Source organism: Sceloporus undulatus, chromosome 2 (genome assembly GCF_019175285.1).
Source record: "Sceloporus undulatus isolate JIND9_A2432 ecotype Alabama chromosome 2, SceUnd_v1.1, whole genome shotgun sequence".
Lineage (NCBI taxonomy): Eukaryota > Metazoa > Chordata > Lepidosauria > Squamata > Phrynosomatidae > Sceloporus > Sceloporus undulatus.
The window spans coordinates 133,556,317-133,571,083 of NC_056523.1; positions in this window are offsets into that span (position 1 = coordinate 133,556,317).

Below are 14,767 nucleotides of genomic sequence, written 5' to 3' on the forward strand. Positions count from 1 at the left end.
CTCCTGGGAACCTCATCTAGTGTTCCAAAAAGGTCATTGGGATCTCTTGAGAACATGCTGACTCCAGATATGAAATATGAAAATATGAAGCCCTCAAGTACAGTGCCGTGTATATAGGGTGTGCTAACAGTAGCCAGTAATCTGATGGCTTTGGAATCACCCATGGGAAAAGTTGCCCTCAATTCTTAAAACAGTTTCCTTTTTATTTAGTGATATTGCCACATAGCCAAATATGATTAACTATGCGATGCCATGAAAATAAGTACCCCCAGATCACATGTCTACCAGATAAAAACCAGATCAAGAGTGGCCCTGCACATGTTTATGGCCAGATATTAATTGATACACATGAATAACGCCAAGAAATTCTGAGCTGACCCTAATGGGGGTGCCTCAGAGGGATACAAAAATCCCCAACACAATAGGTTTGGGCGGGGGGAGATTGACACCACTTCTGAGATCATCTCCAGCAGCTCTGGTGGGACACAGTTGGACAGCAGCATGAATGGTACATCAACACAATCCCTATCCTTTCTTGTTGCCCTGCTGCCAGGTGTATACACTCAAACTAGAGATTGTTGGACAGCGTACCACAACAAAAGACTGTACTTAAAATAGGACCGTGATTGCTCCTCCCCAGCCATCAGATTTGCCGCTGATGCACCTGGAACTGGTGGGCATAATGGGTGGAACTGAGCTCTTCAGTTAACCAGTTTCAATTGTAAATGCTGTCAGCTCACTTGTCCTGGATAAAGTACTGGATCATACAGCTTCCCAGTCACTGACCTGGCAGTATTGGTGGGTTGATGAGGTTCTGCAGAGTAGCCAGGAATCAGTTGATTGGTGGTGAACAACGAAGGAAGAATAGCCATGGAGATGTTTCCCCTTGCTTTCTCCTCCATTGGCTTGTTCTACTTCCTTCGCCATAATCTCCCCATGCACCATTATGGGGCTGAAATAGCAGCATCCCTTGTATTTTCTAAATCCATGTTTCATTGACCAGAAATGCAGAACAAACAATCATAAACAACACACACACACACCAATTTAACTGACAAATTCCTAAAACTGGTCAAAGTTGGCCTTGTGGCATTACTCAATAGGTGCTTCATTTTTTTTTAGGAGCAACAACGTTGTTCTGCTAAAGCTCCCAAGGCTAATGCATAGTAGGTATTCTCTTGTGCCATTCCATCTGAATTGAGCAGTAAAGCAGGACTATTGCACCCCAGGCTAAGAGCCACAGGGCAGAGCCAAGAGGCCTGCCTTAACAATGCAATACTTTCAGGGGTTATCCATCACAGCCCATTCCTGTCCTGCATAGACACCTAGGAGGCGGCAAATGAAAGGGGCCCTAGGGGCATCCATTCCAGCCCGATTCGGTGTCCTGCAGGACACCTAGGAGGCTGCAAATGCAGGGGCCCTAGGGGTCCCATCGCAGCCCCATTCCTCGTCCTGTATGGACACCTAGGAGGCTGTAATGAAAGGGGCCCCTGGGGTCATCCATTCCAGCCCCATTCCTCTGTCCGCATGGACACCTAGGAGCGGCAATGAAAGGGCCCCTAGGGGTCACATCATCCCAGCCCCATCCGTCCTGCATGGACCCTAGGAGGCTGCAATGAAGGGGGCCCCTAGGGGTCACCCCAGCCCATTCCTCTGTCCTGATGGACACCTAGGAGGCTGAATGAAAGGGCCCCTAGGGTCTCATTCCAGCCCATTCCTCTGTCCTGCATGCACCTAGGAGGCGGCAAATGAAAGGGGCCCCTAGGGGTCATCCACCAGCCCATTCTGTCCTGCATGGACACCTAGGAGGCTGCAAATGAAAGGGGCCCCTAGGGGTCATCCATCCCAGCCCCATTCCTCTGTCCTGTATGAACAACCTAGAGACTGAAATAAAGGGCCCCTAGGGGTCATCCATTCCAGCCCCTTCCCCTCTCCCCCCCGGAAGCACAAGGTCAGGATGCCACCAAAACCTCCAAGGCGCATGCGCAAATATGTTGTTGCGAAATGCAAAAGACAAAAGAAAGCGCTGGTGTAGTAAATAGTTCGCAATGATGGTTTCGCATCACGGAAACGCAACTTTCGTGCAATTGTAGAGCAATTGTAGCGCTAACATAATGTTACGGGGAATACAAAAGCAAGCAATGTGGTAAGACATCGCGCGAAACAGTCATTTCGCAATGTTCTTTACAACTTCCTTAGCGCAATGGCAGGGTCCAAAACTTGAGTCTGATAAACTCCACGATCAGAGCCTCAGGTGCCTCAGTTTGAGCTCCTGTTCAGGAGTAAGCCTCCTCAGTTCCTCTGGTAAGATGCTTGTTTCTAAAAATGCCAAACCACCATGTCAGCTGGAGCCAGGGACTCAGGTTCAGTAGGAAAAAACTTCAACCATCACTTAACCGTCACACTTCATGTGACATAGAAATCACTTTATGATTTCTAATTATCTGGGTCAGTTGTGAATGAGAAAGAAGGGGAAATGGCACTGAAGCAGAGCAGGCTGTAAATTACAAGGGCAGGGGCGGAGCTACATCCTCCCCAGAAGAACAGTTTCTGTGTTGAATTGTTCATGATAATCATTCAGTCCAGCTCTCGAAATAATGAAAATAAAAGCAAAGTACACCAGGTGTGTGTGTGCTTGAATGACCTGTTTCTGTATTTTTTAAAATGTTCAGTATACCCATGAGACATAGAAATTGTGTGTGTTTTTAAACAACAGTTCCATACGCAGAATTATAACAGAAGTCCATGCACAAAAGTCCTTTGAGGCATATGGACTTGCAAGGTGATACTTTTAAAAAGCAAACAAATTGTAAGTGAGTGTATGTATGTGTCTTCGTGCTATTTTCTTCATGATTTTATGTTGTGTTGTTGACAGTCTGGCGTGGGGCTCCTTTCCTGCTGTATGGCTCCTCCGTGACCAAAATGACAGAACACAAAAATTCTGGAATTCAAGTATAAACAGAAAAAACTGGAGAGACGTTTAAAGGCAAAAGCAAGTACTCTGATCCAGATCAAGCATGGACAATGTACATTGACACCATACACAGCACAGCTGGAGACTTCATGCATCACCTGACAAACATTCACACCCCAGTCAATCCTACAGCATTTGCAGGATTGAAAACATTCCCCTGGCACATTGTGAAGAATATGGCAACCTGTGGCACAGGGCTGAGGTGGGTTGGCATAACCAGTGCTTATTTTGATACATTCTTTTGTATGTCAAGGACTGATATTCTAACTGCAAATACGTTGGAAATTTACAAGAAAAGAAAAAAGAAGAAAACCTTTCTTCTCATTTCTCCTCTCCTTTTGCTTCAGTCCTGATTGAGGGCAATGTCCAGCCAAATTAAGCACTAAAGTCGCATTGATTTTACCAGATGGTGATTGACATTACAATGTTATACACGAAAGTCAGTCTCATCTTCAGTGAGATTTACGGTAATCCCAGGTAATGGAACAAGCATTGCTTAACTCTCCTGCTGAAATCAATAGGACTTAAAAATAGCAGCCCGCTTTGGCTGGATTGTGCCTTACTGTAATCTTGTGCCTAGTGCATTTTGAATTTTGAATGCTTTTATGATTATCATAATCATGATCATCAACAACAGCAATAACATCAGCAACAATAACTATACACAAATACTTTCGTATTTTTTGAGTAAGGAGGGAGAAATACACATTCAAAGAATTCATGTCACAAAACTAAACCAGACTGAGCTTTACAGAGAAGAATTTTTTAAAAGACAATTGTTCTCTGCATTATACATTAAGGGTTTTTGTTTTGGTTTTTGGAGGTGAGTGCCCTTTATACTTTAGGATATACTTAAAATTTTGGGCTCTAACACGAGATAGATAGCCCTCTCTCATTAGGTTATGTTTTTGACGCAAAACAAATTCACCCTACAAACTTTTACACACTTTTTAATAAGCCCACCGAGCACCTGCAAAGTTCTCTATGGTGAGGTAATAAAACTTTTACATTAAACTTCTGCTGCCAAGAAATCCTATTAGTGGGAATTATATTTGACAAGTGAGTCTTTCCAACTGGGTTTTTGACTTTGGCTATGGGCAAAGGTGAAGTAACAAAGGAAGAGATTATGAAGATTCAACAGTAGAGCTATGAAAGTGAGCCCTAGATGAATACTGTATGTCTTTTGCTATGAATGATAGTGAAAGCAGCATCCTTGCTTGGCAAGCTCGACAGACTATCGAACTGTGCCAAAAACCTCAGATCTATCCAACAGTAGGATTATTTGGGCCCAGAGTTTAGGTTCTGTTCTTGGCTCCTTGGCTTTTTTCCATTCAATGAAGTGGTCTGCCTGGTCACTAAGGGCAGAAACCAGGGAGCCATTTAAAGGGCATCACACCTTGTGGGTTATCACGCTGGTTATATGCTTGACTATAAGTAAGGTACAATTACATCTCCTACTAATATACCTATACAAAGTAAGGATCAATATCATCCCATCCACACAAAAAAGGAGACACAAAAGACTGCAGCAACTAAGGACCATAGCACTAATCTCTCATGCAAGCAAAATTATGCTCAAAATTCTCAATACACACTCCAACCATACATGGAGAGAGAAATACTAGAGGTCCAAGCAAGTCAGGAAAGAAAGAGGCATTGGCACTACATTGCAAACAAATAGTTTAATGCACAAGGAATTCCAAAAGAAAATCAGCATGTGGTTATAGAAAATCAGCATGTGGTTGCAAGGTGTTGACTAAATAGATCATAAAGGCTGTGGAACACTCTTAAAAGACATGGGAGTGCCAACAAAACTGATAGTCTTGATGAGGAATCTGTACTCAGGACAAGAGGCTACTGTCAGAACAGAACACAGAGAAACAGAATGGTTCTCATATGCAGAGCATATTACATGAAAAACAGGTTTGGACACAGAAGATGTAGAAGTGAAAATGGGAGGAGGGAATATCACAAGAGTGTGCAGGTGACAGTATACACTAACAGAAAACAATAGACCTAGAACACTACTAAGGAAGATCAAGGAGGAAAGCCAAAGTCAGGATTACTGTTGAACATAAAGAAACAAAAATAATGACACAGAAAGCCGTCACAATTCATCAAGCGAGACAATGAGGAAAGAGAAATAGTAAAAGCATTTTCATACTTGGAATTAAACACTGACCAGAATGGGGACTGCAGGCAAGAAATAATAAGAATGGGGAGGGCAGCTATGCAAGAACTAGGAAAGATCCTAAAATGCAAAGATATATAACTAAGCATGAAAGTTAGAATCATACAAGCCACTGTATTTCCTATTACCATGTATGGATGTGAGAGGTGGACAGTTATAAAACAAGACAGAAAGAAAGTCACTTAATTTGAGATGTGGGGCTGGAGAAGAGTGCCGAGGATTCTATGGGCAGCCAAAAAGACAAACAAATGGGTCCTAGAGTAGATCAATCCAGAAATCTCACTGGAGGCCAAGATGACTAAACTGATACTGTCATACTTTGGTCACATTATGAGAAGGCACAACTCATTGGAAAAAATAATGCTAGGAAAGGTGGAGGAAAGTAGAAAGACAAGAAGGCCGCACTCTAGATGGATGGACTGTATTGAGTGGGTCACAGGCATGAATTTGCAGGAATAAAGCAGAGCAGCATAGTATAGGGAGTCTTGGAGATGTCTCATCCACAGGGTCGCCATGAGTCAAGATCGAGGGCAGTTAACAACAAAAAAGGTACACCACTTGGATTTTTGGCCCCAGGTATCAAACTATCCTGTGTCATCTCTGTTCCTGGTCCAACAAATTATGACAGGATGCTAGGCAAGAACCCATTGATGTGGAACATATGGGGACATGAATGATATATCTTAGTAATCTTCACAACAGTACTTTCAAGTCAGGCAGTTTGTTCCTATACTGCTATTGGCATGGCACAACAGCAACAGGTCTTGGATCACTGGCTCTTGTTAGAAAATTATGAAGTGTGTGTGTGTGCTTCAGGACTATTTACTTGGAGAGAGGAGTTGCTACTGGGGTGGCAGCATGGTTGGTAGCTTCTCAGACATTCCAGGGGCTGTTCTGATTCTGGAGTCGAAGAGTGGCATTGGGCCTATGGGCTACTGCATTGCAGAGAAATGGGTTGCATTAGGTGGCACTAGATACCTTCTTAAGCAAGATTATAAACATTACAACCACAGGAATTACATAGGTGTAACACTCCAAGAGGATTTTCCTCAAGGTGTCTTATTCCCAAAGAAATTATCTGTGCAATGACATAACCTGAAGCCTGGGGTAAGTGCTATTTCATATTTCCATTTCAACAAGGAAAGAACCTATGCAACAAACTGCAGAGTCATTTTCAATCTATGGAAACCTACAGAATCATGGCAATTATCTTGTTCCTCCAGTAATTCAGTTAGATGCTTTAAGAAGCAGATGTAGGATAGGACAGTGTGATGTGACCAACTCTTCTCAACCCCTTCCATGCTTTTGGGGATTCAAGAAGACACTGGGGTTTCTTTCACCATCAGAGGTGATGGATAAAGATAGTATCATATTAATCCTATCAGGGAACTGAAGAGAGGAGTAACACAACAGAAAGTGGGAACTAGTTAGTTATACAGAATGATGGTCTTAATTGTTGTTCAAAGCCCTAGCAAACCAGGGCCTTCGTGGATATGGTGTTTCATTATTATTCATTAATTCATTGAACCCCCAGGACAGTTTATAATACCATTTAAGCCAGTAACACTGACTAATGTAACACACAAAGAACAGAGATTTCAAATCTAAGATCAACTGAATTTGTAGTTGTTAAAAACCAGGGAGCTTTTGACGCCTTACAATTATAGTGCTATGATCCCATTTTAACTTTGATGGCTGAATATCATATAGAATAGGCTGTATCAAAAGAAGTATAATGTCTAGATCAACGGAAGTAATAGTATCACTCTATTCTGCTTTTGTTCAGCCTCATCTTGAATACTGTATCCAGTTCTGGGCACCACAATCCAGAGGAGGGTGACCAAAATAGTGAAAGGTCTCTAAATCATGCCCTATGAGGAGTGACTTAGGGAGCTGGGTATGTTTAGCCTGAAGAAGAGAGGATTAAGAGGTGATATGATAGCCCTGTTTAAGTATCTGAAGGGGTGTCACATAAGCAGCTGGAGAGAACAGGACCCAGAGCAATGGATGCAAAATACAGGAAAAGAGATCCCACATTAGGAAGAACTTCCCTCAGAGTGTGGTGGAGTCTTCTTCTTTGGAGGTTTTTTAACACAGGCTGGATGGCCATCCAGCATGAGTGCTTTGATTGTGTATTCCTGCATGGCAAGGGGTTGGGCTGGATGGCCCTAGAGGTGTCTTCTAACACTAGGATTCTATTAATCCCAGGACTCTGATCCAGACTTGAGTAGTTTGGTTAGAGGCAACACAGGAGCAGTGACATCATTGCCCAGGGTGTCACCCATTCCAAGGGGCAGGGCCATCCACCTCACTGCCACGTGCCACTCTACACATAAGCAGAATGGTGCGTGGCAGGGAGAGAGGGCTGGGCATCCTTTGCTACATGCCCCTGAGGTCTACCCTCAACTTATCCATAGGGACATATCAAAATCCATAATTTTTACCCCCAAATCTGCTCTCAATGTATACATGAGGTCAACGTATACATGAATATATATGTTATGTTCACATAAGTAGACCATTGAAAAGAAAATAAATAAACACTTACTTTGATTTCATGGCAATTTTATCCTTTAGAAACACTTCCTGTCTTTTAGAATTCAATTGCGTCCTATCTAGTAAATGCCACACGGTCCCATGGACTGGGGGAAGCTGGGATCTACATCTAGGAAACAGGGTGAACAAAACTTTCCCCCATAAGGAGAGTCTCACCATGATGAACATTGTTTTCTGTTGTTGTTTTCAACTTACTTAGACAGGACAAGGAATTGCTATGGTAGTAATTAGGAGGACATTATTCCTCCTGTCGTTCTGCAAGACATTATTGCTCACAGGTAGCTTTACATCTCCAAGGACTTGCTCTGTCTGATCCTCTTGCACAGATAACTGTGCCAAGAAAGTCTGTATTGCTTGCAGGCTATTGATTTCTGCCAGAACCTGAGAAACAACTTTATTTACTTCAGCAACAGCTGCAGACAACCAAACACCATTTTCCAGAATTTTAGCCACTACTTTGGTACAAAGTAACATACAAGATGCCTTGATGTGCTGTTTAAAAAAATGATCTCATGATTTATTCTTTCACACAGTGAGAACTTGCAAAAATTGACTTCAGCAATATTGAAGGGAGGTGATATAATATAACTGTACAGCCATTCACAAGTAGGGAAACAGACTGCATTCTAGCTCTAGACAAGAAGAATATGGTCTAAAACACTGCAGAAATAATCCAGTTTAAGACTGCTTTAATTGCCCTGGTTCAGTGCAGGGGAATTCTGAGAACTGTAGTTTTGTGAGGCATTTAGCCTTATCTGTCAGAGAGCTCTGGTGCCACAAAGTTTTGAAAAAGAGACTTAATTGTATAATCCTGCATGGCAGGGAATTTGACTAAATGGCCCTTGTGGTGTCTTCCAATGTTATGGTTCTATAATTCTATTATAATTCTAATACACTTGTGAATGCCAGTAATAGGATGCTGGCCAGTGTTTTTCAAGCTATGATTGCCATTGAAAGGCCACTGGAGACATATTGTAATTGTATGTATTTGTTTATTTGCAAATATATAGGCATGGAAGGTTTTAATAAAAGAGTCGCTAAAGCTTGCTAGAATTCATGTGGATCAGAGAGATGGTATAGTAGTGAAAAGGTAAAAACAGGGGACTGAGAGTCCAAGAAGTACTTGGAGAAGAGAAGAAGAGAAGGCAACACATTAGGACAAGCTTGATGGGAAAAGTATGAGTCAGTAGTACAGTCAGCCATCTCTATCCACTGATTTTTTATCCATGGATTGAAACATCCACATCTTGAAAATATTCAAAAATCATACAAATTCTAAAAGCAAACCTTGTTTTTGCTACTTTATATAAGGGACTCCATTTCAATATGCTATTGTATTTATTGGGACTGGAGCAAATATGGATTTTGGGATACATAGGAGATCCTGGAACCAAACCCCAGTAGATACCAAAGGCCCACTTTATAATGCCTGAAACTTCTACCAATAGATTGAAAAAAAATATTACTGTGGTAGTTAGATCAATCAGAAACCCTAAAACAGAGCTATGCCAGTCCTAACATTTAGGAAACAACTCCAATATTCCTGCATCAGTACAGACAACCCAAAAATATGGAGGGCATAATTTGTATTTCCTTGCCCTGGAGCAGAATTCCCGTGATCCTTCACCATTACTTGGCTGTGATTGATGGTATCTACAATTTTTAAAAAAACATATGGCATGCAACTGATTGGGAGAATATACATTAGATGTCTTGATGAAAGAGTGGCAGTGGTGGCTGAAAACTCCCATGTTAGTGTGGCTGTGAGTCTTCAGGTTTTAAAGTGGAATTTAAAGGAGCTGACCATGAGCCTGGACCTATTTCAGGATGAAGACATTAAAATAGTTCAAGATTTTCCATACCTTGTCTCAGTTATTAATCAGAACAAAGATTGCAGTCTAGAAATCAGAAGAAGACTTGGACTTGGAAGGGCAGCTATGAAGGAACTAGACAAGATCCTGAAGTATCAAGATGTATAATTGAATATTATACTAAAGTTAGGATTGTCCATGCCATCTCATTTCTAATTTCTATGTATGGTTGTGAAAGCTGGACAATGAAGAAAGCTGAAAAGAGGAGAATCAACTCATTTGAAATGTCATGCTGGAGCAGAGTGCTATGGGTATCACAGACTGCTAAAGAGACAAATAAATGGGTATTAGAGCGTATAGGCATTAGAGCATATCAAGCCTGAATTCTCCTTAGAAACCAAGTTGACTAAACTGAGGCTGTCATACCTTGGTCATGTCATGAGAATACATGACTCACTAGAAAATGCTAAGTAAGGCATAAGGCAGTAGGAAAAGAGAAAGACCTCATTACAGATAGATTTGATCAAGGAAGCCATGGTATTGAGTCTGCAAGACCTGAGCAGGGAGGTTGATGATAGGGGGCTTAGAGGCCTCTCATTCAGAGAGTTGTACATAAGTAGAAGTCAACTTGAAAACATCTAACAACAACAGTGATCATAAAGACACCAGCTCCCATCTGATCTTGGAAGCTGCGTAGTGTCAGCCCTGGTTGGCACTTGGATAGAAGACCACCAATGAATACAAGATGCTGTAGACTACTATATATTTCAAAGGAAGGAACTGGCAAAACCACCTCTGTGGTTTCCTTGCTTAAGAAAACCCTATGAAATTCATGGGGCTTCCATAAGTTGACAGGCAACTTGAAGGTGCGCGCACACACCCACACACCAATACACAAACACAGGATTCAGCACTTTGGAGAGCTCATTTGAAAAGCCTAAAAACCTCACTGGCATGCAAGCAACCAGCAAAGAGAGGCTAAGATGGTTTGGGCTGAACCACAAAAGGCAAAAGGTGAAATGCATTTTCTCTGTTTTACCTACTGTCTTAATATCTTCTCACAATGAATCCCTACAATTATTAGTGCTAGAAGGACAAGTGAAAACGGCAACATTATTTTACAAGGTACCATTACTTGAAGACTCCCAGCTATGTTGACCTCCAGGATACTTCATGTCATCTTTTCCCTCCCTGCCCATTTCTCAGGGTGTTTTATTTTAAATTATTTTCCAGTATTCTGTGGCCACTGAGGATGCTCCGTCCACACACACACACACACACACACTTTGGTACTTCGGCAAATGTCTGGATTCCTCTGAGCATAATGATACCTCTCACTTGCTCTGCATTTTTTTAAACAATGGTCTCACTTGTTCCATTTCTGTCAGTGCTTACTACCTACTTGGAGTGACACAAAGCAAACAATAATGAGTAGAAAGGCATTTCTGGATAGGCCATCCTCAAAGACAGCATCTTCATCTATGCCTCTACCAAGTGTGAGAAGATCAGAAAACATCAAAGGTCCATTTGCAAGAGTTTAGTGAGACCCCACACAATGAAACTGCAAAGCATCAGAGGAAACTATAAAACAAATATACAGTCTACATAACATATCAATGTGAATCCAAAACCTCCTGTCCTGGAAACATGAAAATGACATAAAAGTCAACTGCAAAAAGATAATAACACAAAACCTACAAAATAGCTGATAAACAGCCAAAGATATTATGCTGTAAGCGATGCATTATTTTAAATGTAATGTCATTTCCCTTGAAAAACATTAGCACTGTCACTCCCAGCAAAATATGTAACACTGATCTCCAAATGAACTTTAATATCATGCTTATGTTTCAAAGATATGAGGACAACTTGGATTATGTTTAGAGTGAGGTGAGAAGTAGTGAAATGTTTTTGTTTGCTTGCTAGGATTTTTAATATTAAAGTATTACATACTGTAAAGGTAAAAGAATTCAAAAACGATAACAACCAGATACAAAAAATAAAATTAAAAGAAGGGAAAGAAAATTAAAGATACTCCCATAATGGTTAAATCTGATTTTTGACAGACAGTAATGCATTTGTGGTATCTTTCCCTTCCCTTTAGTTTGCAGGCAAAAATCTAATGAACTTTGGCCTGTTACAGACTGCCAAAATAAAGCTGCTTCGGGTCTCTTTGGAGGTGTGCTATTTAAATGATGCATGCATCCTAAGAATCCGGAAGCTGCACCAAAGCTGCACTCCGGTGCTTAGGAATGGAGTGTGGCTTTGGTGCGACCTCCGAACTCATTTAAATAGCATACCTCCAAAGAGACCCGAAGCAGCTGTATTTTGGCAGTCTGTAACAGGCCAATATTAGTAATTTTGAGTGTTTCTGCATAATTCTTTAAAATAGCCATTTATTCTTAATCTGTTTTTAATTATATGAATTTATCCTTTTTCAGTAGTGGTTTGAGTGTTTGCTTATGACTTCAGAGGACCAGAGTTTAAATCGCCACTCAATGATGAAAGCCCCCTGGGTAACCTTGGACAAGAACCATTCTCTCGGCCTCAGAGAAGGCAATGTCAAACCCTCTATGAAAAAAACTTTGGCAAGAAAACTTTGTGATGGGTTCATCTTAGGGTACCTTAGAGTATTCACATGTCAGGCTGTGAAAACCAGTTTGGCATAGTGGTTGTGCATTTGGATTAGAACACTGGAAGACCAAGATTGAATCCCTGCTCGGTCATGGAAACCTCCTCTCTCAGCCTCAGTGGAAGGAAGAGGCAAACCCTCTCTGAACAAATCATGCAAAAAACAAACAAACAAAAAACCCTTGATGGATCCACCTTAGGGTCACCATAGATCAGAAACAACTTGAAGGCACACAGCAACAACAATCTGTAAGTCGGATGTGGCTTGAAGGCGCACATCAACAAATATTGCTCCATATGTCCCTTACATGTATGATATGAAATTTTGCCATGTTGTCTAAAAACATATTGTATTTGTTTTCCTTGCCAAATGCACGAATGCAGTACACCAGTGATGTAACAGTTTTAAGAAATTCTCTTGAAATATTATTGATACAGTTGTTTGATTTATCCTATTATGCTGTAACTTTTGTTTTGTTGTTATCCCAATATCAACTTCCATGATATTTTCAATCCATGCTTGTATCTATTTCAGTAAGATGTGAATAATGTTAAAAACTCATCAAATTACATTTAGTCATATATTCCAATACCATACAAACACTTCATATTTCTGGTCATCCTTTGTCTTACCATGGCATTTGTAATAAGGGAATGTCTAAGTAGTGCACTGTGTATTTGTTTTGTAAGGTTGCTTACTAAGTAGACTTTAATATGTTTAAATAAATAGCATACTGGGCTTTGTTAATTTTAATAAGATTTAAATTTAAACTTTTTAATAACTCATTTCTCTTTTTACTTCTTGTTACATACAGTCAGAGTGAAAATAAGGAAGCCTCCATTCATAGTTTCCTTTTCATTTCTACCTAACACTTTCCTTTTCTTCCCCAAATCTTCCTGGATATAGAATTTGCAAGAATTATGGTGCTGAAGGATAATGTGTGTGACGCAGCAGCTTTACTGTCACATTACACCTCAGGCATCACCATAACAAAACAGGTTTGTTCTCCTGAGCAGAGCTTGTTAAAAATTACCTTTTTGGACTATAGCTTTCAGAAAACTCCTTTCTGGCCATGTTAGCTAGGAGAGTCTGAACATTGTCGCTCCCCAAAAAGTAATTTTGCCAAGAAAAGGGTTGTAAAACCTCAGTTCTGTGAAGGCCAACATTTGAGAAAGGGACTCTAAAACGATTGTCAAAGTATCTCTCATCCATCAATAAAATGTTAATTTTTCTTGGATAAAATAGGCTTAAACACTGTAAGCCACTTAGGGAGTGTTAGTTCACTGATAAGTAGTATAGAAATGTACTTGCTATTGCTGTTGCTAAAATAGCACATTGAAGGAATGATGTTCCATTTTGATTCACTATCTGTGCCTGTCTGGGCATTTAAAGCCTGTGAAAGATCATGTTATAGATGACAATATTTTCTGGCTCACTAATCATTTAAAGCTCACTGCACCTCCTTGCTTCTAAGGCCAAAGATCAGAAGGTTTGTTGTGAGGGTTACCACAGTGTAGGAAACAGACATGGCTTTATGATGGCCTGTGGCAGAGCTGAAGAAGCTGGCGTCAGGTAGACATAGAGTGCCATACCACAGAAAAGGGTCAGCACTAGAAGATGTGCGGAATAGGTTGAGTAAGTTCAGCACTGGCCCTCACCTATACACAAGATGGTGGTCATAATGCAGACAAAGGAAGCAGCAGTATGGATGAAAGACTTTATCGCACCGGTGCCAGATTTACCTCTTGAGAATTTGGCTCAAATTCGGAAGTTATGCTGGTTTTATCACACGAAAGTTTTCAATTTGGAAAAAATGGCCGCCAAAGTGACTTACACAGCCAGAATTCAACACTGGAGATAACAGGAAGCTGTTTTAAGGGAACAGTCTATGTGATAAAATCAGTATAACTTCCAAATTTGGCACAAATTAAGAAGGTAAATTGGGCACAGGAGGTGGTCCGATAAAGTCCAAAGAGTAGAATGGAGTTGACTGCAAACCTGCAGACCTTCTGCAGACTGTCAGCCAATGGCTTTCAGACCATCACTTTGAGTAGTAGTGCAGAGCACTAGAAGATGGGAGTATGTTTCAGGTAGGCATATGCCTCCCTTTAAAAAGAAAACAATTGCAAACTCATTTTGCTTTTGTGGCAGTTTCACCCTAAAAGAACTCTTCCTTGCTTGTGGAATTGTATCTGACTAAGGTCAGATTGAATCTGCATCCACACTGCAGAAATAATCTGCACTTTAACTGTCATGGCTCAATGCTATGGAATCCTGGAAATTGTAGATTGTTGTGGTGCCAATGCAAAGAACTCTTCCTTGCTTGTGGAATGTATCTGATTAAGGCTGCATCCACACTGCAGAAATAATCCGGTTTGACCACCACCAGCAGCAAAGCTCTGGTGCCACAACAAACTATAATTCCCAGAATTGTATAGCACTGAGCCTGGCAGTTAAAGTGGTGTCAAACCACATTATTTCTGCAATGCAGATGCAGCCTAAAACAGGAGTGGCATACACAACAGTCCTATATAGTGAATGCCATTATTCCATGAGGGGAAATGTACTGAGAAAAAGAGAATGAATCGATATTTTCTCGCAAT